The sequence below is a fragment of the Pristiophorus japonicus genome, unplaced genomic scaffold (genome assembly GCF_044704955.1).
Source record: "Pristiophorus japonicus isolate sPriJap1 unplaced genomic scaffold, sPriJap1.hap1 HAP1_SCAFFOLD_99, whole genome shotgun sequence".
In the NCBI taxonomy this organism is placed as follows: domain Eukaryota; kingdom Metazoa; phylum Chordata; class Chondrichthyes; family Pristiophoridae; genus Pristiophorus; species Pristiophorus japonicus.
Window position 1 is genome coordinate 1,716,997 of NW_027254919.1, and position 25,504 is coordinate 1,742,500.

General features: G+C 41.5%; 19 non-coding genes across 19 annotated transcripts; all 19 read right to left on the bottom strand.

The window, feature by feature from the left end:
* Window positions 1–636: 636 nt before the first annotated feature.
* trnaq-cug (transfer RNA glutamine (anticodon CUG)) lies at window positions 637–708 on the bottom strand. Its single transcript has one exon. It is a non-coding gene; the product is annotated as a tRNA-Gln (tRNA).
* Window positions 709–1,929: 1,221 nt separating this feature from the next.
* On the bottom strand, window positions 1,930–2,001 carry trnaq-cug (transfer RNA glutamine (anticodon CUG)). The gene has a single exon. It is a non-coding gene; the product is annotated as a tRNA-Gln (tRNA).
* A 1,221-nt stretch (window positions 2,002–3,222) lies between these two features.
* trnaq-cug (transfer RNA glutamine (anticodon CUG)) lies at window positions 3,223–3,294 on the bottom strand. Its single transcript has one exon. It is a non-coding gene; the product is annotated as a tRNA-Gln (tRNA).
* Window positions 3,295–3,868: 574 nt separating this feature from the next.
* Window positions 3,869–3,940, bottom strand: trnaq-cug (transfer RNA glutamine (anticodon CUG)). The gene has a single exon. It is a non-coding gene; the product is annotated as a tRNA-Gln (tRNA).
* Window positions 3,941–4,512: 572 nt separating this feature from the next.
* trnaq-cug (transfer RNA glutamine (anticodon CUG)) lies at window positions 4,513–4,584 on the bottom strand. Its single transcript has one exon. It is a non-coding gene; the product is annotated as a tRNA-Gln (tRNA).
* Window positions 4,585–5,805: 1,221 nt separating this feature from the next.
* On the bottom strand, window positions 5,806–5,877 carry trnaq-cug (transfer RNA glutamine (anticodon CUG)). Its single transcript has one exon. It is a non-coding gene; the product is annotated as a tRNA-Gln (tRNA).
* Window positions 5,878–7,098: 1,221 nt separating this feature from the next.
* trnaq-cug (transfer RNA glutamine (anticodon CUG)) lies at window positions 7,099–7,170 on the bottom strand. Its single transcript has one exon. It is a non-coding gene; the product is annotated as a tRNA-Gln (tRNA).
* A 1,221-nt stretch (window positions 7,171–8,391) lies between these two features.
* trnaq-cug (transfer RNA glutamine (anticodon CUG)) lies at window positions 8,392–8,463 on the bottom strand. Its single transcript has one exon. It is a non-coding gene; the product is annotated as a tRNA-Gln (tRNA).
* Window positions 8,464–9,037: 574 nt separating this feature from the next.
* On the bottom strand, window positions 9,038–9,109 carry trnaq-cug (transfer RNA glutamine (anticodon CUG)). The gene has a single exon. It is a non-coding gene; the product is annotated as a tRNA-Gln (tRNA).
* A 1,219-nt stretch (window positions 9,110–10,328) lies between these two features.
* trnaq-cug (transfer RNA glutamine (anticodon CUG)) lies at window positions 10,329–10,400 on the bottom strand. Its single transcript has one exon. It is a non-coding gene; the product is annotated as a tRNA-Gln (tRNA).
* Window positions 10,401–12,912: 2,512 nt separating this feature from the next.
* trnaq-cug (transfer RNA glutamine (anticodon CUG)) lies at window positions 12,913–12,984 on the bottom strand. Its single transcript has one exon. It is a non-coding gene; the product is annotated as a tRNA-Gln (tRNA).
* Window positions 12,985–13,558: 574 nt separating this feature from the next.
* Window positions 13,559–13,630, bottom strand: trnaq-cug (transfer RNA glutamine (anticodon CUG)). The gene has a single exon. It is a non-coding gene; the product is annotated as a tRNA-Gln (tRNA).
* Window positions 13,631–14,851: 1,221 nt separating this feature from the next.
* Window positions 14,852–14,923, bottom strand: trnaq-cug (transfer RNA glutamine (anticodon CUG)). The gene has a single exon. It is a non-coding gene; the product is annotated as a tRNA-Gln (tRNA).
* A 2,512-nt stretch (window positions 14,924–17,435) lies between these two features.
* On the bottom strand, window positions 17,436–17,507 carry trnaq-cug (transfer RNA glutamine (anticodon CUG)). The gene has a single exon. It is a non-coding gene; the product is annotated as a tRNA-Gln (tRNA).
* Window positions 17,508–18,727: 1,220 nt separating this feature from the next.
* Window positions 18,728–18,799, bottom strand: trnaq-cug (transfer RNA glutamine (anticodon CUG)). The gene has a single exon. It is a non-coding gene; the product is annotated as a tRNA-Gln (tRNA).
* A 1,883-nt stretch (window positions 18,800–20,682) lies between these two features.
* trnaq-cug (transfer RNA glutamine (anticodon CUG)) lies at window positions 20,683–20,754 on the bottom strand. Its single transcript has one exon. It is a non-coding gene; the product is annotated as a tRNA-Gln (tRNA).
* Window positions 20,755–21,975: 1,221 nt separating this feature from the next.
* trnaq-cug (transfer RNA glutamine (anticodon CUG)) lies at window positions 21,976–22,047 on the bottom strand. Its single transcript has one exon. It is a non-coding gene; the product is annotated as a tRNA-Gln (tRNA).
* Window positions 22,048–23,268: 1,221 nt separating this feature from the next.
* On the bottom strand, window positions 23,269–23,340 carry trnaq-cug (transfer RNA glutamine (anticodon CUG)). The gene has a single exon. It is a non-coding gene; the product is annotated as a tRNA-Gln (tRNA).
* Window positions 23,341–24,561: 1,221 nt separating this feature from the next.
* trnaq-cug (transfer RNA glutamine (anticodon CUG)) lies at window positions 24,562–24,633 on the bottom strand. The gene has a single exon. It is a non-coding gene; the product is annotated as a tRNA-Gln (tRNA).
* Between the last annotated feature and the right edge of the window lie 871 nt (window positions 24,634–25,504).

Here is a 25,504-nt window from a genome sequence, read left to right on the forward strand (position 1 = left end):
AGATTTGAATCAGGATTGCTAGAGTTTAGAGTCCAGAGTGCTCACCATTTCACCATGGAATCAACTACGGTCGCCCATTTGAAACATTCCTCAAAATCTACAAAATCAACTCCAACATTACACTTTGGATTGATATTTTTGCATTCACAGCGTCAGTTTCACCTATTTACGGTCTGTTAATTATCGATGCAGAGCAATTCACACAGATGCCGTTGAGGCTATGGGTTCTCAAATAGCTGTTTCTGTTTCAAACTGTTCAGCACAGATTGTACTTCAGTCTTGCCAGGTAAAACGTGTGTTAGCATTGCAATGCATTCATGCAAAATGCTTGGCATGAAAAGAAAATGCAATGTTTTGTTGAGTGCAATCCATGCATTTCAAAAGGCATTGCGTTTATTCATGCTGCGGAGTGCATATTGCACAGATAATCTCAGCACACATTGTGCAGGCAAAGGCAGCATTAAACAGCAAACTAATTTCTACTCTGCTGATTGGAACAGGTAACTGCCGGTTGAACACACGATTTGAAAACTCGACTTGCAGATCAAGCATCAATGACAAAGGCAACAAAACTGCCAAACAGCAGCCTTCTACATGCTTGGTCCAAATTTTCAGCAGCTGGGACAACAAACATTCAGGTTCCACCAAGATTTGAACTCGGATCGCTGGATTCAGAGTCCAGAGTGCTCACCATTACACCATGGAACCAACTATGCCAAAACATTTGAAAGCTTTCTCAAAATCTGCCAAATCAATTCCAACATTACACTTTGGATTGTCCTTTTTGCATTCACAGCGTCAGTTTCACCGATTTACGGTCTGTTAATTATCGATGCAGAGCAATTCACACAGATGCCGTTGAGGCAATGGCTTCTCATAATATCTGTTTCTGTTTCACACTGTTCAGCACAGATTGTACTTCAGTCTTGCCAGGTAAAACGTGCGTTGGCATTGCAATGCATTCATGCATAATGCTTGGCATGATAAGAAAATGCAACGTTTTGTTGAGTGCAAACCATGTACTGCATGCATTTCAAAAGGCGTTGCATTTATTCATCCTGAGGAATGCCTATTGCACAGATAATCTCAGCACACATTATGCAGCATGAAACAGCAAACTAATTTTTCCTCTGCTGATTGGAACAGGGAACTGCCGGTTGAACACACGATTTGAAAACTCGACTTGCAGATCAAGCATCAATGTCAAAGGCAACAAAACTGCAAACCTGCAGTTTTTTACTTGTTTGACCTGAATTTCCAGCAGCTGGGACAACAAGCATTCAGGCTCCCCTGAGATTTGAACCAGGATTGCTAGAGTTTAGAGTCCAGAGTGCTCACCATTTCACCATGGAATTAACTACGGTCGCCCATTTGAAACATTCCTCAAAATCTACAAAATCAACTCCAACATTACACTTTGGATTGATATTTTTGCATTCACAGCGTCAGTTTCACCTATTTACGGTCTGCTAATTATCGATGCAGAGCAATTCACACAGATGCCGTTGAGGCTATGGGTTCTCAAATAGCTGTTTCTGTTTCAAACTGTTCAGCACAGATTGTACTTCAGTCTTGCCAGCTAAAACGTGTGTTAGCATTGCAATGCATTCATGCAAAATGCTTGGCATGAAAAGAAAATGCAACGTTTTGTTGAGTGCAATCCATGCATTTCAAAAGGCATTGCGTTTATTCATGCTGCGGAGTGCATATTGCACAGATAATCTCAGCACACATTGTGCAGGCAAAGGCAGCATTAAACAACAAACTAATTTCTACTGTGCTGATTGGAACAGCTAACTGCCGGTTGAACACACGATTTGAAAACTCGACTTGCAGATCAAGCATCAATGACAAAGGCAACAAAACTGCCAAACAGCAGCCTTCTACATGCTTGGTCCAAATTTTCAGCAGCTGGGACAACAAACATTCAGGTTCCACCAAGATTTGAACTCGGATCGCTGGATTCAGAGTCCAGAGTGCTCACCATTACACCATGGAACCAACTATGCCAAAACATTTGAAAGCTTTCTCAAAATCTGCCAAATCAATTCCAACATTACACTTTGGATTGTCCTTTTTGCATTCACAGCGTCAGTTTCACCGATTTACGGTCTGTTAATTATCGATGCAGAGCAATTCACACAGATGCCGTTGAGGCAATGGCTTCTCATAATATCTGTTTCTGTTTCACACTGTTCAGCACAGATTGTACTTCAGTCTTGCCAGGTAAGACGTGCGTTGGCATTGCAATGCATTCATGCATAATGCTTGGCATGAAAAGAAAATGCAACGTTTTGTTGAGTACAAACCATGTACTGCATGCATTTCAAAAGGCGTTGCATTTATTCATCCTGAGGAATGCCTATTGCACAGATAATCTCAGCACACATTATGCAGCATGAAACAGCAAACTAATTTTTCCTCTGCTGATTGGAACAGGGAACTGCCGGTTGAACACACGATTTGAAAACTCGACTTGCAGATCAAGCATCAATGTCAAAGGCAACAAATCTGCAAACCTGCAGTTTTTTACTTGTTTGACCTGAATTTCCAGCAGCTGGGACAACAACCATTCAGGCTCCCCTGAGATTTGAACCAGGATTGCTAGAGTTTAGAGTCCAGAGTGCTCACCATTTCACCATGGAATCAACTACGGTCGCCCATTTGAAACATTCCTCAAAATCTACAAAATCAACTCCAACATTACACTTTGGATTGATATTTTTGCATTCACAGCGTCAGTTTCACCTATTTACGGTCTGTTAATTATCGATGCAGAGGAAATCACACAGATGCCGTTGAGGCTATGGGTTCTCAAATAGCTGTTTCTGTTTCAAACTGTTCAGCACAGATTGTACTTCAGTCTTGCCAGGTAAAACGTGTGTTAGCATTGCAATGCATTCATGCAAAATGCTTGGCATGAAAAGAAAATGCAACGTTTTGTTGAGTGCAATCCATGCATTTCAAAAGGCATTGCGTTTATTCATGCTGCGGAGTGCATATTGCACAGATAATCTCAGCACACATTGAGCAGGCAAAGGCAGCATTAAACAGCAAACTAATTTCTACTCTGCTGATTGGAACAGGTAACTGCCGGTTGAACACACAATTTGAAAACTCGACTTGCAGATCAAGCATCAATGACAAAGGCAACAAAACTGCCAAACAGCAGCCTTCTACATGTTTGGTCGAAATTTTCAGCAGCTGGGACAACAAATATTCAGGTTCCACCGAGATTTGAACTCGGATCGCTGGATTCAGAGTCCAGAGTGCTCACCATTACACCATGGAACCAACTATGCCAAAACATTTGAAAGCTTTCTCAAAATCTGCCAAATCAATTCCAACATTACACTTTGGATTGTCCTTTTTGCATTCACAGCGTCAGTTTCACCGATTTACGGTCTGTTAATTATCGATACAGAGCAATTCACACAGATGCCGTTGAGGCTATGGGTTCTCAAATAGCTGTTTCTGTTTCAAACTGTTCAGCACAGATTGTACTTCAGTCTTGCCAGGTAAAACGTGTGTTAGCATTGCAATGCATTCATGCAAAATGCTTGGCATGAAAAGAAAATGCAACGTTTTGTTGAGTGCAATCCATGCATTTCAAAAGGCATTGCGTTTATTCATGCTGCGGAGTGCATATTGCACAGATAATCTCAGCACACATTGTGCAGGCAAAGGCAGCATTAAACAACAAACTAATTTCTACTCTGCTGATTGGAACAGGTAACTGCCGGTTGAACACACGATTTGAAAACTCGACTTGCAGATCAAGCATCAATGACAAAGGCAACAAAACTGCCAAACAGCAGCCTTCTACATGCTTGGTCCAAATTTTCAGCAGCTGGGACAACAAACATTCAGGTTACACCGAGATTTGAACTCGGATCGCTGGATTCAGAGTCCAGAGTGCTCACCATTACACCATGGAACCAACTATGCCAAAACATTTGAAAGCTTTCTCAAAATCTGCCAAATCAATTCCAACATTACACTTTGGATTGTCCTTTTTGCATTCACAGCGTCAGTTTCACCGATTTACGGTCTGTTAATTATCGATGCAGAGCAATTCACACAGATGCCGTTGAGGCAATGGCTTCTCATAATATCTGTTTCTGTTTCACACTGTTCACCACAGATTGTACTTCAGTCTTGCCAGGTAAAACGTACGTTGGCATTGCAATGCATTCCTGCAAAATGCTTGGCATGAAAAGAAAATGCAACGTTTTGTTGAGTGCAAACCATGTACTGCATGCATTTCAAAAGGCGTTGCATTTCTTCATCCTGAGGAATATATTGCACAGATAATCTCAGCACACATTATGCAGCATGAAACAGCAAACTAATTTTTCCTCTGCTGATTGGAACAGGGAACTGCCGGTTGAACACACGATTTGAAAACTCGACTTGCAGATCAAGCATCAATGACAAAGGCAACAAAACTGCCAAACAGCAGCCTTCTACATGCTTGGTCCAAATTTTCAGCAGCTGGGACAACAAACATTCAGGTTCCACCGAGATTTGAACTCGGATCGCTGGATTCAGAGTCCAGAGTGCTCACCATTACACCATGGAACCAACTATGCCAAAACATTTGAAAGCTTTCTCAAAATCTGCCAAATCAATTCCAACATTACACTTTGGATTGTCCTTTTTGCATTCACAGCGTCAGTTTCACCGATTTACGGTCTGTTAATTATCGATGCAGAGCAATTCACACAGATGCCGTTGAGGCAATGGCTTCTCATAATATCTGTTTCTGTTTCACACTGTTCACCACAGATTGTACTTCAGTCTTGCCAGGTAAAACGTGCGTTGGCATTGCAATGCATTCATGCAAAATGCTTGGCATGAAAAGAAAATGCAACGTTTTGTTGAGTGCAAACCATGTACTGCATGCATTTCAAAAGGCGTTGCATTTATTCATCCTGAGGAATGCATATTGCACAGATAATCTCAGCACACATTATGCAGCATGAAACAGCAAACTAATTTTTCCTCTGCTGATTGGAACAGGGAACTGCCGGTTGAACACACGATTTGAAAACTCGACTTGCAGATCAAGCATCAATGTCAAAGGCAACAAAACTGCAAACCTGCAGTTTTTTACTTGTTTGACCTGAATTTCCAGCAGCTGGGACAACAAGCATTCAGGCTCCCCTGAGATTTGAACCAGGATTGCTAGAGTTTAGAGTCCAGAGTGCTCACCATTTCACCATGGAATCAACTACGGTTGCCCATTTGAAACATTCCTCAAAATCTACAAAATCAACTCCAACATTACACTTTGGATTGATATTTTTGCATTCACAGCGTCAGTTTCACCTATTTACGGTCTGTTAATTATCGATGCAGAGCAATTCACACAGATGCCGTTGAGGCTATGGGTTCTCAAATAGCTGTTTCTGTTTCAAACTGTTCAGCACAGATTGTACTTCAGTCTTGCCAGGTAAAACGTGTGTTAGCATTGCAATGCATTCATGCAAAATGCTTGGCATGAAAAGAAAATGCAACGTTTTGTTGAGTGCAATCCATGCATTTCAAAAGGCATTGCGTTTATTCATGCTGCGGAGTGCATATTGCACAGATAATCTCAGCACACATTGTGCAGGCAAAGGCAGCATTAAACAGCAAAATAATTTCTACTCTGCTGATTGGAACAGGTAACTGCTGGTTGAACACACGATTTGAAAACTCGACTTGCAGATCAAGCATCAATGACAAAGGCAACAAAACTGCCAAACAGCAGCCTTCTACATGCTTGGTCCAAATTTTCAGCAGCTGGGACAACAAACATTCAGGTTCCACCGAGATTTGAACTCGGATCGCTGGATTCAGAGTCCAGAGTGCTCACCATTACACCATGGAACCAACTATGCCAAAACATTTGAAAGCTTTCTCAAAATCTGCCAAATCAATTCCAACATTACACTTTGGATTGTCCTTTTTGCATTCACAGCGTCAGTTTCACCGATTTACGGTCTGTTAATTATCGATGCAGAGCAATTCACACAGATGCCGTTGAGGCAATGGCTTCTCATAATATCTGTTTCTGTTTCACACTGTTCAGCACAGATTGTACTTCAGTCTTGCCAGGTAAAACGTGCGTTGGCATTGCAATGCATTCATGCATAATGCTTGGCATGATAAGAAAATGCAACGTTTTGTTGAGTGCAAACCATGTACTGCATGCATTTCAAAAGGCGTTGCATTTATTCATCCTGAGGAATGCCTATTGCACAGATAATCTCAGCACACATTATGCAGCATGAAACAGCAAACTAATTTTTCCTCTGCTGATTGGAACAGGGAACTGCCGGTTGAACACACGATTTGAAAACTCGACTTGCAGATCAAGCATCAATGTCAAAGGCAACAAAACTGCAAACCTGCAGTTTTTTACTTGTTTGACCTGAATTTCCAGCAGCTGGGACAACAAGCATTCAGGCTCCCCTGAGATTTGAACCAGGATTGCTAGAGTTTAGAGTCCAGAGTGCTCACCATTTCACCATGGAATTAACTACGGTCGCCCATTTGAAACATTCCTCAAAATCTACAAAATCAACTCCAACATTACACTTTGGATTGATATTTTTGCATTCACAGCGTCAGTTTCACCTATTTACGGTCTGTTAATTATCGATGCAGAGCAATTCACACAGATGCCGTTGAGGCTATGGGTTCTCAAATAGCTGTTTCTGTTTCAAACTGTTCAGCACAGATTGTACTTCAGTCTTGCCAGCTAAAACGTGTGTTAGCATTGCAATGCATTCATGCAAAATGCTTGGCATGAAAAGAAAATGCAACGTTTTGTTGAGTGCAATCCATGCATTTCAAAAGGCATTGCGTTTATTCATGCTGCGGAGTGCATATTGCACAGATAATCTCAGCACACATTGTGCAGGCAAAGGCAGCATTAAACAACAAACTAATTTCTACTCTGCTGATTGGAACAGCTAACTGCCGGTTGAACACACGATTTGAAAACTCGACTTGCAGATCAAGCATCAATGACAAAGGCAACAAAACTGCCAAACAGCAGCCTTCTACATGCTTGGTCCAAATTTTCAGCAGCTGGGACAACAAACATTCAGGTTCCACCGAGATTTGAACTCGGATCGCTGGATTCAGAGTCCAGAGTGCTCACCATTACACCATGGAACCAACTATGCCAAAACATTTGAAAGCTTTCTCAAAATCTGCCAAATCAATTCCAACATTACACTTTGGATTGTCCTTTTTGCATTCACAGCGTCAGTTTCACCGATTTACGGTCTGTTAATTATCGATGCAGAGCAATTCACACAGATGCCGTTGAGGCAATGGCTTCTCATAATATCTGTTTCTGTTTCACACTGTTCAGCACAGATTGTACTTCAGTCTTGCCAGGTAAGACGTGCGTTGGCATTGCAATGCATTCATGCATAATGCTTGGCATGAAAAGAAAATGCAACGTTTTGTTGAGTACAAACCATGTACTGCATGCATTTCAAAAGGCGTTGCATTTATTCATCCTGAGGAATGCCTATTGCACAGATAATCTCAGCACACATTATGCAGCATGAAACAGCAAACTAATTTTTCCTCTGCTGATTGGAACAGGGAACTGCCGGTTGAACACACGATTTGAAAACTCGACTTGCAGATCAAGCATCAATGTCAAAGGCAACAAATCTGCAAACCTGCAGTTTTTTACTTGTTTGACCTGAATTTCCAGCAGCTGAGACAACAACCATTCAGGCTCCCCTGAGATTTGAACCAGGATTGCTAGAGTTTAGAGTCCAGAGTGCTCACCATTTCACCATGGAATCAACTACGGTCGCCCATTTGAAACATTCCTCAAAATCTACAAAATCAACTCCAACATTACACTTTGGATTGATATTTTTGCATTCACAGCGTCAGTTTCACCTATTTACGGTCTGTTAATTATCGATGCAGAGGAAATCACACAGATGCCGTTGAGGCTATGGGTTCTCAAATAGCTGTTTCTGTTTCAAACTGTTCAGCACAGATTGTACTTCAGTCTTGCCAGGTAAAACGTGTGTTAGCATTGCAATGCATTCATGCAAAATGCTTGGCATGAAAAGAAAATGCAACGTTTTGTTGAGTGCAATCCATGCATTTCAAAAGGCATTGCGTTTATTCATGCTGCGGAGTGCATATTGCACAGATAATCTCAGCACACATTGAGCAGGCAAAGGCAGCATTAAACAGCAAACTAATTTCTACTCTGCTGATTGGAACAGGTAACTGCCGGTTGAACACACAATTTGAAAACTCGACTTGCAGATCAAGCATCAATGACAAAGGCAACAAAACTGCCAAACAGCAGCCTTCTACATGTTTGGTCGAAATTTTCAGCAGCTGGGACAACAAATATTCAGGTTCCACCGAGATTTGAACTCGGATCGCTGGATTCAGAGTCCAGAGTGCTCACCATTACACCATGGAACCAACTATGCCAAAACATTTGAAAGCTTTCTCAAAATCTGCCAAATCAATTCCAACATTACACTTTGGATTGTCCTTTTTGCATTCACAGCGTCAGTTTCACCGATTTACGGTCTGTTAATTATCGATACAGAGCAATTCACACAGATGCCGTTGAGGCTATGGGTTCTCAAATAGCTGTTTCTGTTTCAAACTGTTCAGCACAGATTGTACTTCAGTCTTGCCAGGTAAAACGTGTGTTAGCATTGCAATGCATTCATGCAAAATGCTTGGCATGAAAAGAAAATGCAACGTTTTGTTGAGTGCAATCCATGCATTTCAAAAGGCATTGCGTTTATTCATGCTGCGGAGTGCATATTGCACAGATAATCTCAGCACACATTGTGCAGGCAAAGGCAGCATTAAACAACAAACTAATTTCTACTCTGCTGATTGGAACAGGTAACTGCCGGTTGAACACACGATTTGAAAACTCGACTTGCAGATCAAGCATCAATGACAAAGGCAACAAAACTGCCAAACAGCAGCCTTCTACATGCTTGGTCCAAATTTTCAGCAGCTGGGACAACAAACATTCAGGTTACACCGAGATTTGAACTCGGATCGCTGGATTCAGAGTCCAGAGTGCTCACCATTACACCATGGAACCAACTATGCCAAAACATTTGAAAGCTTTCTCAAAATCTGCCAAATCAATTCCAACATTACACTTTGGATTGTCCTTTTTGCATTCACAGCGTCAGTTTCACCGATTTACGGTCTGTTAATTATCGATGCAGAGCAATTCACACAGATGCCGTTGAGGCAATGGCTTCTCATAATATCTGTTTCTGTTTCACACTGTTCACCACAGATTGTACTTCAGTCTTGCCAGGTAAAACGTACGTTGGCATTGCAATGCATTCCTGCAAAATGCTTGGCATGAAAAGAAAATGCAACGTTTTGTTGAGTGCAAACCATGTACTGCATGCATTTCAAAAGGCGTTGCATTTCTTCATCCTGAGGAATATATTGCACAGATAATCTCAGCACACATTATGCAGCATGAAACAGCAAACTAATTTTTCCTCTGCTGATTGGAACAGGGAACTGCCGGTTGAACACACGATTTGAAAACTCGACTTGCAGATCAAGCATCAATGTCAAAGGCAACAAAACTGCAAACCTGCAGTTTTTTACTTGTTTGACCTGAATTTCCAGCAGCTGGGACAACAAGCATTCAGGCTCCCCTGAGATTTGAACCAGGATTGCTAGAGTTTAGAGTCCAGAGTGCTCACCATTTCACCATGGAATCAACTACGGTTGCCCATTTGAAACATTCCTCAAAATCTACAAAATCAACTCCAACATTACACTTTGGATTGATATTTTTGCATTCACAGCGTCAGTTTCACCTATTTACGGTCTGTTAATTATCGATGCAGAGCAATTCACACAGATGCCGTTGAGGCTATGGGTTCTCAAATAGCTGTTTCTGTTTCAAACTGTTCAGCACAGATTGTACTTCAGTCTTGCCAGGTAAAACGTGTGTTAGCATTGCAATGCATTCATGCAAAATGCTTGGCATGAAAAGAAAATGCAACGTTTTGTTGAGTGCAATCCATGCATTTCAAAAGGCATTGCGTTTATTCATGCTGCGGAGTGCATATTGCACAGATAATCTCAGCACACATTGTGCAGGCAAAGGCAGCATTAAACAGCAAAATAATTTCTACTCTGCTGATTGGAACAGGTAACTGCTGGTTGAACACACGATTTGAAAACTCGACTTGCAGATCAAGCATCAATGACAAAGGCAACAAAACTGCCAAACAGCAGCCTTCTACATGCTTGGTCCAAATTTTCAGCAGCTGGGACAACAAACATTCAGGTTCCACCGAGATTTGAACTCGGATCGCTGGATTCAGAGTCCAGAGTGCTCACCATTACACCATGGAACCAACTATGCCAAAACATTTGAAAGCTTTCTCAAAATCTGCCAAATCAATTCCAACATTACACTTTGGATTGTCCTTTTTGCATTCACAGCGTCAGTTTCACCGATTTCCGGTCTGTTAATTATCGATGCAGAGCAATTCACACAGATGCCGTTGAGGCAATGGCTTCTCATAATATCTGTTTCTGTTTCACACTGTTCACCACAGATTGTACTTCAGTCTTGCCAGGTAAAACGTGCGTTGGCATTGCAATGCATTCCTGCAAAATGCTTGGCATGAAAAGAAAATGCAACGTTTTGTTGAGTGCAAACCATGTACTGCATGCATTTCAAAAGGCGTTGCATTTATTCATCCTGAGGAATATATTGCACAGATAATCTCAGCACACATTATGCAGCATGAAACAGCAAACTAATTTTTCCTCTGCTGATTGGAACAGGGAACTGCCGGTTGAACACATGATTTGAAAACTCGACTTGCAGATCAAGCATCAATGTCAAAGGCAACAAAACTGCAAACCTGCAGTTTTTTATTTGCTTGACCTGAATTTCCAGCAGCTGGGACAACAAGCATTCAGGCTCTCCTGAGATTTGAATCAGGATTGCTAGAGTTTAGAGTCCAGAGTGCTCACCATTTCACCATGGAATCAACTACGGTCGCCCATTTGAAACATTCCTCAAAATCTACAAAATCAACTCCAACATTACACTTTGGATTGATATTTTTGCATTCACAGCGTCAGTTTCACCTATTTACGGTCTGTTAATTATCGATGCAGAGCAATTCACACAGATGCCGTTGAGGCTATGGGTTCTCAAATAGCTGTTTCTGTTTCAAACTGTTCAGCACAGATTGTACTTCAGTCTTGCCAGGTAAAACGTGTGTTAGCATTGCAATGCATTCATGCAAAATGCTTGGCATGAAAAGAAAATGCAATGTTTTGTTGAGTGCAATCCATGCATTTCAAAAGGCATTGCGTTTATTCATGCTGCGGAGTGCATATTGCACAGATAATCTCAGCACACATTGTGCAGGCAAAGGCAGCATTAAACAGCAAACTAATTTCTACTCTGCTGATTGGAACAGGTAACTGCCGGTTGAACACACGATTTGAAAACTCGACTTGCAGATCAAGCATCAATGACAAAGGCAACAAAACTGCCAAACAGCAGCCTTCTACATGCTTGGTCCAAATTTTCAGCAGCTGGGACAACAAACATTCAGGTTCCACCAAGATTTGAACACTGATCGCTGGATTCAGAGTCCAGAGTGCTCACCATTACACCATGGAACCAACTATGCCAAAACATTTGAAAGCTTTCTCAAAATCTGCCAAATCAATTCCAACATTACACTTTGGATTGTCCTTTTTGCAATCACAGCGTCAGTTTCACCGATTTACGGTCTGTTAATTATCGATGCAGAGCAATTCACACAGATGCCGTTGAGGCAATGGCTTCTCATAATATCTGTTTCTGTTTCACACTGTTCAGCACAGATTGTACTTCAGTCTTGCCAGGTAAGACGTGCGTTGGCATTGCAATGCATTCATGCATAATGCTTGGCATGAAAAGAAAATGCAACGTTTTGTTGAGTACAAACCATGTACTGCATGCATTTCAAAAGGCGTTGCATTTATTCATCCTGAGGAATGCCTATTGCACAGATAATCTCAGCACACATTATGCAGCATGAAACAGCAAACTAATTTTTCCTCTGCTGATTGGAACAGGGAACTGCCGGTTGAACACACGATTTGAAAACTCGACTTGCAGATCAAGCATCAATGTCAAAGGCAACAAATCTGCAAACCTGCAGTTTTTTACTTGTTTGACCTGAATTTCCAGCAGCTGGGACAACAACCATTCAGGCTCCCCTGAGATTTGAACCAGGATTGCTAGAGTTTAGAGTCCAGAGTGCTCACCATTTCACCATGGAATCAACTACGGTCGCCCATTTGAAACATTCCTCAAAATCTACAAAATCAACTCCAACATTACACTTTGGATTGATATTTTTGCATTCACAGCGTCAGTTTCACCTATTTACGGTCTGTTAATTATCGATGCAGAGGAAATCACACAGATGCCGTTGAGGCTATGGGTTCTCAAATAGCTGTTTCTGTTTCAAACTGTTCAGCACAGATTGTACTTCAGTCTTGCCAGGTAAAACGTGTGTTAGCATTGCAATGCATTCATGCAAAATGCTTGGCATGAAAAGAAAATGCAACGTTTTGTTGAGTGCAATCCATGCATTTCAAAAGGCATTGCGTTTATTCATGCTGCGGAGTGCATATTGCACAGATAATCTCAGCACACATTGAGCAGGCAAAGGCAGCATTAAACAGCAAACTAATTTCTACTCTGCTGATTGGAACAGGTAACTGCCGGTTGAACACACAATTTGAAAACTCGACTTGCAGATCAAGCATCAATGACAAAGGCAACAAAACTGCCAAACAGCAGCCTTCTACATGTTTGGTCGAAATTTTCAGCAGCTGGGACAACAAATATTCAGGTTCCACCGAGATTTGAACTCGGATCGCTGGATTCAGAGTCCAGAGTGCTCACCATTACACCATGGAACCAACTATGCCAAAACATTTGAAAGCTTTCTCAAAATCTGCCAAATCAATTCCAACATTACACTTTGGATTGTCCTTTTTGCATTCACAGCGTCAGTTTCACCGATTTACGGTCTGTTAATTATCGATACAGAGCAATTCACACAGATGCCGTTGAGGCTATGGGTTCTCAAATAGCTGTTTCTGTTTCAAACTGTTCAGCACAGATTGTACTTCAGTCTTGCCAGGTAAAACGTGTGTTAGCATTGCAATGCATTCATGCAAAATGCTTGGCATGAAAAGAAAATGCAACGTTTTGTTGAGTGCAATCCATGCATTTCAAAAGGCATTGCGTTTATTCATGCTGCGGAGTGCATATTGCACAGATAATCTCAGCACACATTGTGCAGGCAAAGGCAGCATTAAACAACAAACTAATTTCTACTCTGCTGATTGGAACAGGTAACTGCCGGTTGAACACACGATTTGAAAACTCGACTTGCAGATCAAGCATCAATGACAAAGGCAACAAAACTGCCAAACAGCAGCCTTCTACATGCTTGGTCCAAATTTTCAGCAGCTGGGACAACAAACATTCAGGTTACACCGAGATTTGAACTCGGATCGCTGGATTCAGAGTCCAGAGTGCTCACCATTACACCATGGAACCAACTATGCCAAAACATTTGAAAGCTTTCTCAAAATCTGCCAAATCAATTCCAACATTACACTTTGGATTGTCCTTTTTGCATTCACAGCGTCAGTTTCACCGATTTACGGTCTGTTAATTATCGATGCAGAGCAATTCACACAGATGCCGTTGAGGCAATGGCTTCTCATAATATCTGTTTCTGTTTCACACTGTTCACCACAGATTGTACTTCAGTCTTGCCAGGTAAAACGTACGTTGGCATTGCAATGCATTCCTGCAAAATGCTTGGCATGAAAAGAAAATGCAACGTTTTGTTGAGTGCAAACCATGTACTGCATGCATTTCAAAAGGCGTTGCATTTCTTCATCCTGAGGAATGCATATTGCACAGATAATCTCAGCACACATTATGCAGCATGAAACAGCAAACTAATTTTTCCTCTGCTGATTGGAACAGGGAACTGCCGGTTGAACACACGATTTGAAAACTCGACTTGCAGATCAAGCATCAATGTCAAAGGCAACAAAACTGCAAACCTGCAGTTTTTTACTTGTTTGACCTGAATTTCCAGCAGCTGGGACAACAAGCATTCAGGCTCCCCTGAGATTTGAACCAGGATTGCTAGAGTTTAGAGTCCAGAGTGCTCACCATTTCACCATGGAATCAACTACGGTTGCCCATTTGAAACATTCCTCAAAATCTACAAAATCAACTCCAACATTACACTTTGGATTGATATTTTTGCATTCACAGCGTCAGTTTCACCTATTTACGGTCTGTTAATTATCGATGCAGAGCAATTCACACAGATGCCGTTGAGGCTATGGGTTCTCAAATAGCTGTTTCTGTTTCAAACTGTTCAGCACAGATTGTACTTCAGTCTTGCCAGGTAAAACGTGTGTTAGCATTGCAATGCATTCATGCAAAATGCTTGGCATGAAAAGAAAATGCAACGTTTTGTTGAGTGCAATCCATGCATTTCAAAAGGCATTGCGTTTATTCATGCTGCGGAGTGCATATTGCACAGATAATCTCAGCACACATTGTGCAGGCAAAGGCAGCATTAAACAGCAAAATAATTTCTACTCTGCTGATTGGAACAGGTAACTGCTGGTTGAACACACGATTTGAAAACTCGACTTGCAGATCAAGCATCAATGACAAAGGCAACAAAACTGCCAAACAGCAGCCTTCTACATGCTTGGTCCAAATTTTCAGCAGCTGGGACAACAAACATTCAGGTTCCACCGAGATTTGAACTCGGATCGCTGGATTCAGAGTCCAGAGTGCTCACCATTACACCATGGAACCAACTATGCCAAAACATTTGAAAGCTTTCTCAAAATCTGCCAAATCAATTCCAACATTACACTTTGGATTGTCCTTTTTGCATTCACAGCGTCAGTTTCACCGATTTCCGGTCTGTTAATTATCGATGCAGAGCAATTCACACAGATGCCGTTGAGGCAATGGCTTCTCATAATATCTGTTTCTGTTTCACACTGTTCACCACAGATTGTACTTCAGTCTTGCCAGGTAAAACGTGCGTTGGCATTGCAATGCATTCCTGCAAAATGCTTGGCATGAAAAGAAAATGCAACGTTTTGTTGAGTGCAAACCATGTACTGCATGCATTTCAAAAGGCGTTGCATTTATTCATCCTGAGGAATATATTGCACAGATAATCTCAGCACACATTATGCAGCATGAAACAGCAAACTAATTTTTCCTCTGCTGATTGGAACAGGGAACTGCCGGTTGAACACATGATTTGAAAACTCGACTTGCAGATCAAGCATCAATGTCAAAGGCAACAAAACTGCAAACCTGCAGTTTTTTATTTGCTTGACCTGAATTTCCAGCAGCTGGGACAACAAGCATTCAGGCTCTCCTGAGATTTGAATCAGGATTGCTAGAGTTTAGAGTCCAGAGTGCTCACCATTTCACCATGGAATCAACTACGGTCGCCCATTTGAAACATTCCTCAAAATCTACAAAATCAACTCCAACATTACACTTTGGATTGATATTTTTGCATTCACAGCGTCAGTTTCACCTATTTACGGTCTGTTAATTATCGATGCAGAGCAATTCACACAGATGCCGTTGAGGCTATGGGTTCTCAAATAGCTGTTTCTGTTTCAAACTGTTCAGCACAGATTGTACTTCAGTCTTGCCAGGTAAAACGTGTGTTAGCATTGCAATGCATTCATGCAAAATGCTTGGCATGAAAAGAAAATGCAATGTTTTGTTGAGTGCAATCCATGCATTTCAAAAGGCATTGCGTTTATTCATGCTGCGGAGTGCATATTGCACAGATAATCTCAGCACACATTGTGCAGGCAAAGGCAGCATTAAACAGCAAACTAATTTCTACTCTGCTGATTGGAACAGGTAACTGCCGGTTGAACACACGATTTGAAAACTCGACTTGCAGATCAAGCATCAATGACAAAGGCAACAAAACTGCCAAACAGCAGCCTTCTACATGCTTGGTCCAAATTTTCAGCAGCTGGGACAACAAACATTCAGGTTCCACCAAGATTTGAACACTGATCGCTGGATTCAGAGTCCAGAGTGCTCACCATTACACCATGGAACCAACTATGCCAAAACATTTGAAAGCTTTCTCAAAATCTGCCAAATCAATTCCAACATTACACTTTGGATTGTCCTTTTTGCAATCACAGCGTCAGTTTCACCGATTTACGGTCTGTTAATTATCGATGCAGAGCAATTCACACAGATGCCGTTGAGGCAATGGCTTCTCATAATATCTGTTTCTGTTTCACACTGTTCAGCACAGATTGTACTTCAGTCTTGCCAGGTAAGACGTGCGTTGGCATTGCAATGCATTCATGCATAATGCTTGGCATGAAAAGAAAATGCAACGTTTTGTTGAGTACAAACCATGTACTGCATGCATTTCAAAAGGCGTTGCATTTATTCATCCTGAGGAATGCCTATTGCACAGATAATCTCAGCACACATTATGCAGCATGAAACAGCAAACTAATTTTTCCTCTGCTGATTGGAACAGGGAACTGCCGGTTGAACACACGATTTGAAAACTCGACTTGCAGATCAAGCATCAATGTCAAAGGCAACAAATCTGCAAACCTGCAGTTTTTTACTTGTTTGACCTGAATTTCCAGCAGCTGGGACAACAACCATTCAGGCTCCCCTGAGATTTGAACCAGGATTGCTAGAGTTTAGAGTCCAGAGTGCTCACCATTTCACCATGGAATCAACTACGGTCGCCCATTTGAAACATTCCTCAAAATCTACAAAATCAACTCCAACATTACACTTTGGATTGATATTTTTGCATTCACAGCGTCAGTTTCACCTATTTACGGTCTGTTAATTATCGATGCAGAGGAAATCACACAGATGCCGTTGAGGCTATGGGTTCTCAAATAGCTGTTTCTGTTTCAAACTGTTCAGCACAGATTGTACTTCAGTCTTGCCAGGTAAAACGTGTGTTAGCATTGCAATGCATTCATGCAAAATGCTTGGCATGAAAAGAAAATGCAACGTTTTGTTGAGTGCAATCCATGCATTTCAAAAGGCATTGCGTTTATTCATGCTGCGGAGTGCATATTGCACAGATAATCTCAGCACACATTGAGCAGGCAAAGGCAGCATTAAACAGCAAACTAATTTCTACTCTGCTGATTGGAACAGGTAACTGCCGGTTGAACACACAATTTGAAAACTCGACTTGCAGATCAAGCATCAATGACAAAGGCAACAAAACTGCCAAACAGCAGCCTTCTACATGTTTGGTCGAAATTTTCAGCAGCTGGGACAACAAATATTCAGGTTCCACCGAGATTTGAACTCGGATCGCTGGATTCAGAGTCCAGAGTGCTCACCATTACACCATGGAACCAACTATGCCAAAACATTTGAAAGCTTTCTCAAAATCTGCCAAATCAATTCCAACATTACACTTTGGATTGTCCTTTTTGCATTCACAGCGTCAGTTTCACCGATTTACGGTCTGTTAATTATCGATACAGAGCAATTCACACAGATGCCGTTGAGGCTATGGGTTCTCAAATAGCTGTTTCTGTTTCAAACTGTTCAGCACAGATTGTACTTCAGTCTTGCCAGGTAAAACGTGTGTTAGCATTGCAATGCATTCATGCATGATGCTTGGCATGAAAAGAAAATGCAACGTTTTGTTGAGTGCAAACCATGTACTGCATGCATTTCAAAAGGCGTTGCATTTATTCATCCTGAGGAATGCATATTGCACAGATAATCTCAGCACACATTATGCAGCATGAAACAGCAAACTAATTTTTCCTCTGCTGATTGGAACAGGGAACTGCCGGTTGAACACACGATTTGAAAACTCGACTTGCAGATCAAGCATCAATGTCAAAGGCAACAAATCTGCAAACCTGCAGTTTTTTACTTGTTTGACCTGAATTTCCAGCAGCTGGGACAACAAGCATTCAGGCTCCCCTGAGATTTGAACCAGGATTGCTAGAGTTTAGAGTCCAGAGTGCTCACCATTTCACCATGGAATCAACTACGGTCGCCCATTTGAAACATTCCTCAAAATCTACAAAATCAACTCCAACATTACACTTTGGATTGATATTTTTGCATTCACAGCGTCAGTTTCACCTATTTACGGTCTGTTAATTATCGATGCAGAGCAAATCACACAGATGCCGTTGAGGCTATGGGTTCTCAAATAGCTGTTTCTGTTTCAAACTGTTCAGCACAGATTGTACTTCAGTCTTGCCAGGTAAAACGTGTGTTAGCATTGCAATGCATTCATGCAAAATGCTTGGCATGAAAAGAAAATGCAACGTTTTGTTGAGTGCAATCCATGCATTTCAAAAGGCATTGCGTTTATTCATGCTGCGGAGTGCATATTGCACAGATAATCTCAGCACACATTGTGCAGGCAAAGGCAGCATTAAACAGCAAACTAATTTCTACTCTGCTGATTGGAACAGGTAACTGCCGGTTGAACACACGATTTGAAAACTCGACTTGCAGATCAAGCATCAATGACAAAGGCAACAAAACTGCCAAAGAGCAGCCTTCGACATGCTTGGTCCAAATTTTCAGCAGCTGGGACAACAAATATTCAGGTTCCACCGAGATTTGAACTCGGATCGCTGGATTCAGAGTCCAGAGTGCTCACCATTACAACATGGAACCAACTATGCCGGAACCAACTATGCCAAAACATTTGAAAGCTTTCTCAAAATCTGCCAAATCAATTCCAACATTACACTTTGGATTGTCCTTTTTGCATTCACAGCGTCAGTTTCACCTCTTTACGGTCTGTTAATTATCGATGCAGAGCAATTCACACAGATGCCGTTGAGGCAATGGCTTCTCATAATATCTGTTTCTGTTTCACACTGTTCAGCACAGATTGCACTTCAGTCTTGCCAGGTAAAACGTGCGTTGGCATTGCAATGCATTCATGCATCATGCTTGGCATGAAAAGAAAATGCAACGTTTTGTTGAGTGCAAACCATGTACTGCATGCATTTCAAAAGGCGTTGCATTTATTCATCCTGAGGAATGCATATTGCACAGATAATCTCAGCACACATTATGCAGCATGAAACAGCAAACTAATTTTTCCTCTGCTGATTGGAACAGGGAACTGCCGGTTGAACACACGATTTGAAAACTCGACTTGCAGATCAAGCATCAATGTCAAAAGCAACAAATCTGCAAACCTGCAGTTTTTTACTTGTTTGACCTGAATTTCCAGCAGCTGGGACAACAAGCATTCAGGCTCCCCTGAGATTTGAACCAGGATTGCTAGAGTTTAGAGTCCAGAGTGCTCACCATTTCACCATGGAATCAACTACGGTCGCCCATTTGAAACATTCCTCAAAATCTACAAAATCAACTCCAACATTACACTTTGGATTGATATTTTTGCATTCACAGCGTCAGTTTCACCTATTTACGGTCTGTTAATTATCGATGCAGAGCAATTCACACAGATGCCGTTGAGGCTATGGGTTCTCAAATAGCTGTTTCTGTTTAAAACTGTTCAGCACAGATCGTACTTCAGTCTTGCCAGGTAAAACGTGTGTTAGCATTGCAATGCATTCATGCAAAATGCTTGGCATGTAAAGAAAATGCAACGTTTTGTTGAGTGCAATCCATGCATTTCAAAAGGCATTGCGTTTATTCATGCTGCGGAGTGCATATTGCACAGATAATCTCAGCACACATTGTGCAGGCAAAGGCAGCATTAAACAGCAAACTAATTTCTACTCTGCTCATTGGAACAGGTAACTGCCGGTTGAACACACGATTTGAAAACTCGACTTGCAGATCAAGCATCAATGACAAAGGCAACAAAACTGCCAAACAGCAGCCTTCTACATGCTTGGTCCAAATTTTCAGCAGCTGGGACAACAAACATTCCGGCTCCACTGAGATTTGAACAAGGATCGCTGGAGTTTAGAGCCCAGAGTGCTCACCATTACACCATGGAACCAACTATGCCAAAACATTTGAAAGCTTTCTCAAAATCTGCCAAATCAATTCCAACATTACACTTTGGATTGTCCTTTTTGCAATCACAGCGTCAGTTTCACCGATTTACGGTCTGTTAATTATCGATGCAGAGCAATTCACACAGATGCCGTTGAGGCAATGGCTTCTCATAATATCTGTTTCTGTTTCACACTGTTCAGCACAGATTGTACTTCAGTCTTGGCAGGTAAAACATGCGTTGGCATTGCAATGCATTCATGCAAAATGCTTGGCATGAAAAGAAAATGCAACGTTTTGTTGAGTGCAAACCATGTACTGCATGCATTTCAAAAGGCGTTGCATTTATTCATCCTGAAGAATGCATATTGCACAGATAATCTCAGCACACATTATGCAGCTTGAAACAGCAAACTAATTTCTATTCTGCTGATTGGAACAGGTAACTGCCGGTTGAACACACGATTTGAAAACTCGACTTGCAGATCAAGCATCAATGACAAAGGCAACAAAACTGCCAAACAGCAGCCTTCTACATGCTTGGTCCAAATTTTCAGCAGCTGGGACAACAAACATTCAGGTTCCACCAAGATTTGAACTCGGATCGCTGGATTCAGAGTCCAGAGTGCTCACCATTACACCATGGAACCAACTAAGCCAAAACATTTGAAAGCTTTCTCAAAATCTGCCAAATCAATTCCAACATTACACTTTGGATTGTCCTTTTTGCATTCACAGCGTCAGTTTCACCGATTTACGGTCTGTTAATTATCGATGCAGAGCAATTCACACAGATGCCGTTGAGGCAATGGCTTCTCATAATATCTGTTTCTGTTTCACACTGTTCAGCACAGATTGTACTTCAGTCTTGCCAGGTAAAACGTGCGTTGGCATTGCAATGCATTCATGCATAATGCTTGGCATGAAAAGAAAATGCAACGTTTTGTTGAGTGCAAACCATGTACTGCATGCATTTCAAAAGGCGTTGCATTTATTCATCCTGAGGAATGCCTATTGCACAGATAATCTCAGCACACATTATGCAGCATGAAACAGCAAACTAATTTTTCCTCTGCTGATTGGAACAGGGAACTGCCGGTTGAACACACGATTTGAAAACTCGACTTGCAGATCAAGCATCAATGTCAAAGGCAACAAAACTGCAAACCTGCAGTTTTTTACTTGTTTGACCTGAATTTCCAGCAGCTGGGACAACAAGCATTCAGGCTCCCCTGAGATTTGAACCAGGATTGCTAGAGTTTAGAGTCCAGAGTGCTCACCATTTCACCATGGAATTAACTACGGTCGCCCATTTGAAACATTCCTCAAAATCTACAAAATCAACTCCAACATTACACTTTGGATTGATATTTTTGCATTCACAGCGTCAGTTTCACCTATTTACGGTCTGTTAATTATCGATGCAGAGCAATTCACACAGATGCCGTTGAGGCTATGGGTTCTCAAATAGCTGTTTCTGTTTCAAACTGTTCAGCACAGATTGTACTTCAGTCTTGCCAGCTAAAACGTGTGTTAGCATTGCAATGCATTCATGCAAAATGCTTGGCATGAAAAGAAAATGCAACGTTTTGTTGAGTGCAATCCATGCATTTCAAAAGGCATTGCGTTTATTCATGCTGCGGAGTGCATATTGCACAGATAATCTCAGCACACATTGTGCAGGCAAAGGCAGCATTAAACAACAAACTAATTTCTACTCTGCTGATTGGAACAGCTCACTGCCGGTTGAACACACGATTTGAAAACTCGACTTGCAGATCAAGCATCAATGACAAAGGCAACAAAACTGCAAAACAGCAGCCTTCTACATGCTTGGTCCAAATTTTCAGCAGCTGGGACAACAAACATTCAGGTTCCACCGAGATTTGAACTCGGATCGCTGGATTCAGAGTCCAGAGTGCTCACCATTACACCATGGAACCAATTATGCCAAAACATTTGAAAGCTTTCTCAAAATCTGCCAAATCAATTCCAACATTACACTTTGGATTGTCCTTTTTGCATTCACAGCGTCAGTTTCACCGATTTACGGTCTGTTAATTATCGATGCAGAGCAATTCACACAGATGCCGTTGAGGCAATGGCTTCTCATAATATCTGTTTCTGTTTCACACTGTTCAGCACAGATTGTACTTCAGTCTTGCCAGGTAAGACGTGCGTTGGCATTGCAATGCATTCATGCATAATGCTTGGCATGAAAAGAAAATGCAACGTTTTGTTGAGTACAAACCATGTACTGCATGCATTTCAAAAGGCGTTGCATTTATTCATCCTGAGGAATGCCTATTGCACAGATAATCTCAGCACACATTATGCAGCATGAAACAGCAAACTAATTTTTCCTCTGCTGATTGGAACAGGGAACTGCCGGTTGAACACACGATTTGAAAACTCGACTTGCAGATCAAGCATCAATGTCAAAGGCAACAAATCTGCAAATCTGCAGTTTTTTACTTGTTTGACCTGAATTTCCAGCAGCTGGGACAACAACCATTCAGGCTCCCCTGAGATTTGAACCAGGATTGCTAGAGTTTAGAGTCCAGAGTGCTCACCATTTCACCATGGAATCAACTACGGTCGCCCATTTGAAACATTCCTCAAAATCTACAAAATCAACTCCAACATTACACTTTGGATTGATATTTTTGCATTCACAGCGTCAGTTTCACCTATTTACGGTCTGTTAATTATCGATGCAGAGGAAATCACACAGATGCCGTTGAGGCTATGGGTTCTCAAATAGCTGTTTCTGTTTCAAACTGTTCAGCACAGATTGTACTTCAGTCTTGCCAGGTAAAACGTGTGTTAGCATTGCAATGCATTCATGCAAAATGCTTGGCATGAAAAGAAAATGCAACGTTTTGTTGAGTGCAATCCATGCATTTCAAAAGGCATTGCGTTTATTCATGCTGCGGAGTGCATATTGCACAGATAATCTCAGCACACATTGAGCAGGCAAAGGCAGCATTAAACAGCAAACTAATTTCTACTCTGCTGATTGGAACAGGTAACTGCCGGTTGAACACACAATTTGAAAACTCGACTTGCAGATCAAGCATCAATGACAAAGGCAACAAAACTGCCAAACAGCAGCCTTCTACATGTTTGGTCCAAATTTTCAGAAGCTGGGACAACAAATATTCAGGTTCCACCGAGATTTGAACTCGGATCGCTGGATTCAGAGTCCAGAGTGCTCACCATTACACCATGGAACCAACTATGCCAAAACATTTGAAAGCTTTCTCAAAATCTGCCAAATCAATTCCAACATTACACTTTGGATTGTCCTTTTTGCATTCACAGCGTCAGTTTCACCGATTTACGGTCTGTTAATTATCGATACAGAGCAATTCACACAGATGCCGTTGAGGCAATGGCTTCTCATAATATCTGTTTCTGTTTCACACTGTTCAGCACAGATTGTACTTCAGTCTTGCCAGGTAAAACGTGCGTTGGCATTGCAATGCATTCATGCATAATGCTTGGCATGAAAAGAAAATGCAACGTTTTGTTGAGTGCAAACCATGTACTGCATGCATTTCAAAAGGCGTTGCATTTATTCATCCTGAGGAATGCCTATTGCACAGATAATCGCAGCACACATTATGCAGCATGAAACAGCAAACTAATTTTTCCTCTGCAGATTGGAACAGGGAACTGCCGGTTGAACACACGATTTGAAAACTCGACTTGCAGATCAAGCATCAATGTCAAAGGCAACAAAACTGCAAACCTGCAGTTTTTTACTCGTTTGACCTGAATTTCCAGCAGCTGGGACAACAAGCTTTCAGGCTCCCCTCAGATTTGAACCAGGATTGCTAGAGTTTAGAGTCCAGAGTGCTCACCATTTCACCATGGAATTAACTACGGTCGCCCATTTGAAACATTCCTCAAAATCTACAAAATCAACTCCAACATTACACTTTGGATTGATATTTTTGCATTCACAGCGTCAGTTTCACCTATTTACGGTCTGTTAATTATCGATGCAGAGCAATTCACACAGATGCCGTTGAGGCTATGGGTTCTCAAATAGCTGTTTCTGTTTCAAACTGTTCAGCACAGATTGTACTTCAGTCTTGCCAGCTAAAACGTGTGTTAGCATTGCAATGCATTCATGCAAAATGCTTGGCATGAAAAGAAAATGCAACGTTTTGTTGAGTGCAATCCATGCATTTCAAAAGGCATTGCGTTTATTCATGCTGCAGAGTGCATATTGCACAGTTAATCTCAGCACACATTGTGCAGGCAAAGGCAGCATTAAACAACAAACTAATTTCTACTCTGCTGATTGGAACAGCTCACTGCCGGTTGAACACACGATTTGAAAACTCGACTTGCAGATCAAGCATCAATGACAAAGGCAACAAAACTGCAAAACAGCAGCCTTCTACATGCTTGGTCCAAATTTTCAGCAGCTGGGACAACAAACATTCAGGTTCCACCGAGATTTGAACTCGGATCGCTGGATTCAGAGTCCAGAGTGCTCACCATTACACCATGGAACCAACTATGCCAAAACATTTGAAAGCTTTCTCAAAATCTGCCAAATCAATTCCAACATTACACTTTGGATTGTCCTTTTTGCATTCACAGCGTCAGTTTCACCGATTTACGGTCTGTTAATTATCGATGCAGAGCAATTCACACAGATGCCGTTGAGGCAATGGCTTCTCATAATATCTGTTTCTGTTTCACACTGTTCAGCACAGATTGTACTTCAGTCTTGCCAGGTAAGACGTGCGTTGGCATTGCAATGCATTCATGCATAATGCTTGGCATGAAAAGAAAATGCAACGTTTTGTTGAGTACAAACCATGTACTGCATGCATTTCAAAAGGCGTTGCATTTATTCATCCTGAGGAATGCCTATTGCACAGATAATCTCAGCACACATTATGCAGCATGAAACAGCAAACTAATTTTTCCTCTGCTGATTGGAACAGGGAACTGCCGGTTGAACACACGATTTGAAAACTCGACTTGCAGATCAAGCATCAATGTCAAAGGCAACAAATCTGCAAATCTGCAGTTTTTTACTTGTTTGACCTGAATTTCCAGCAGCTGGGACAACAACCATTCAGGCTCCCCTGAGATTTGAACCAGGATTGCTAGAGTTTAGAGTCCAGAGTGCTCACCATTTCACCATGGAATCAACTACGGTCGCCCATTTGAAACATTCCTCAAAATCTACAAAATCAACTCCAACATTACACTTTGGATTGATATTTTTGCATTCACAGCGTCAGTTTCACCTATTTACGGTCTGTTAATTATCGATGCAGAGGAAATCACACAGATGCCGTTGAGGCTATGGGTTCTCAAATAGCTGTTTCTGTTTCAAACTGTTCAGCACAGATTGTACTTCAGTCTTGCCAG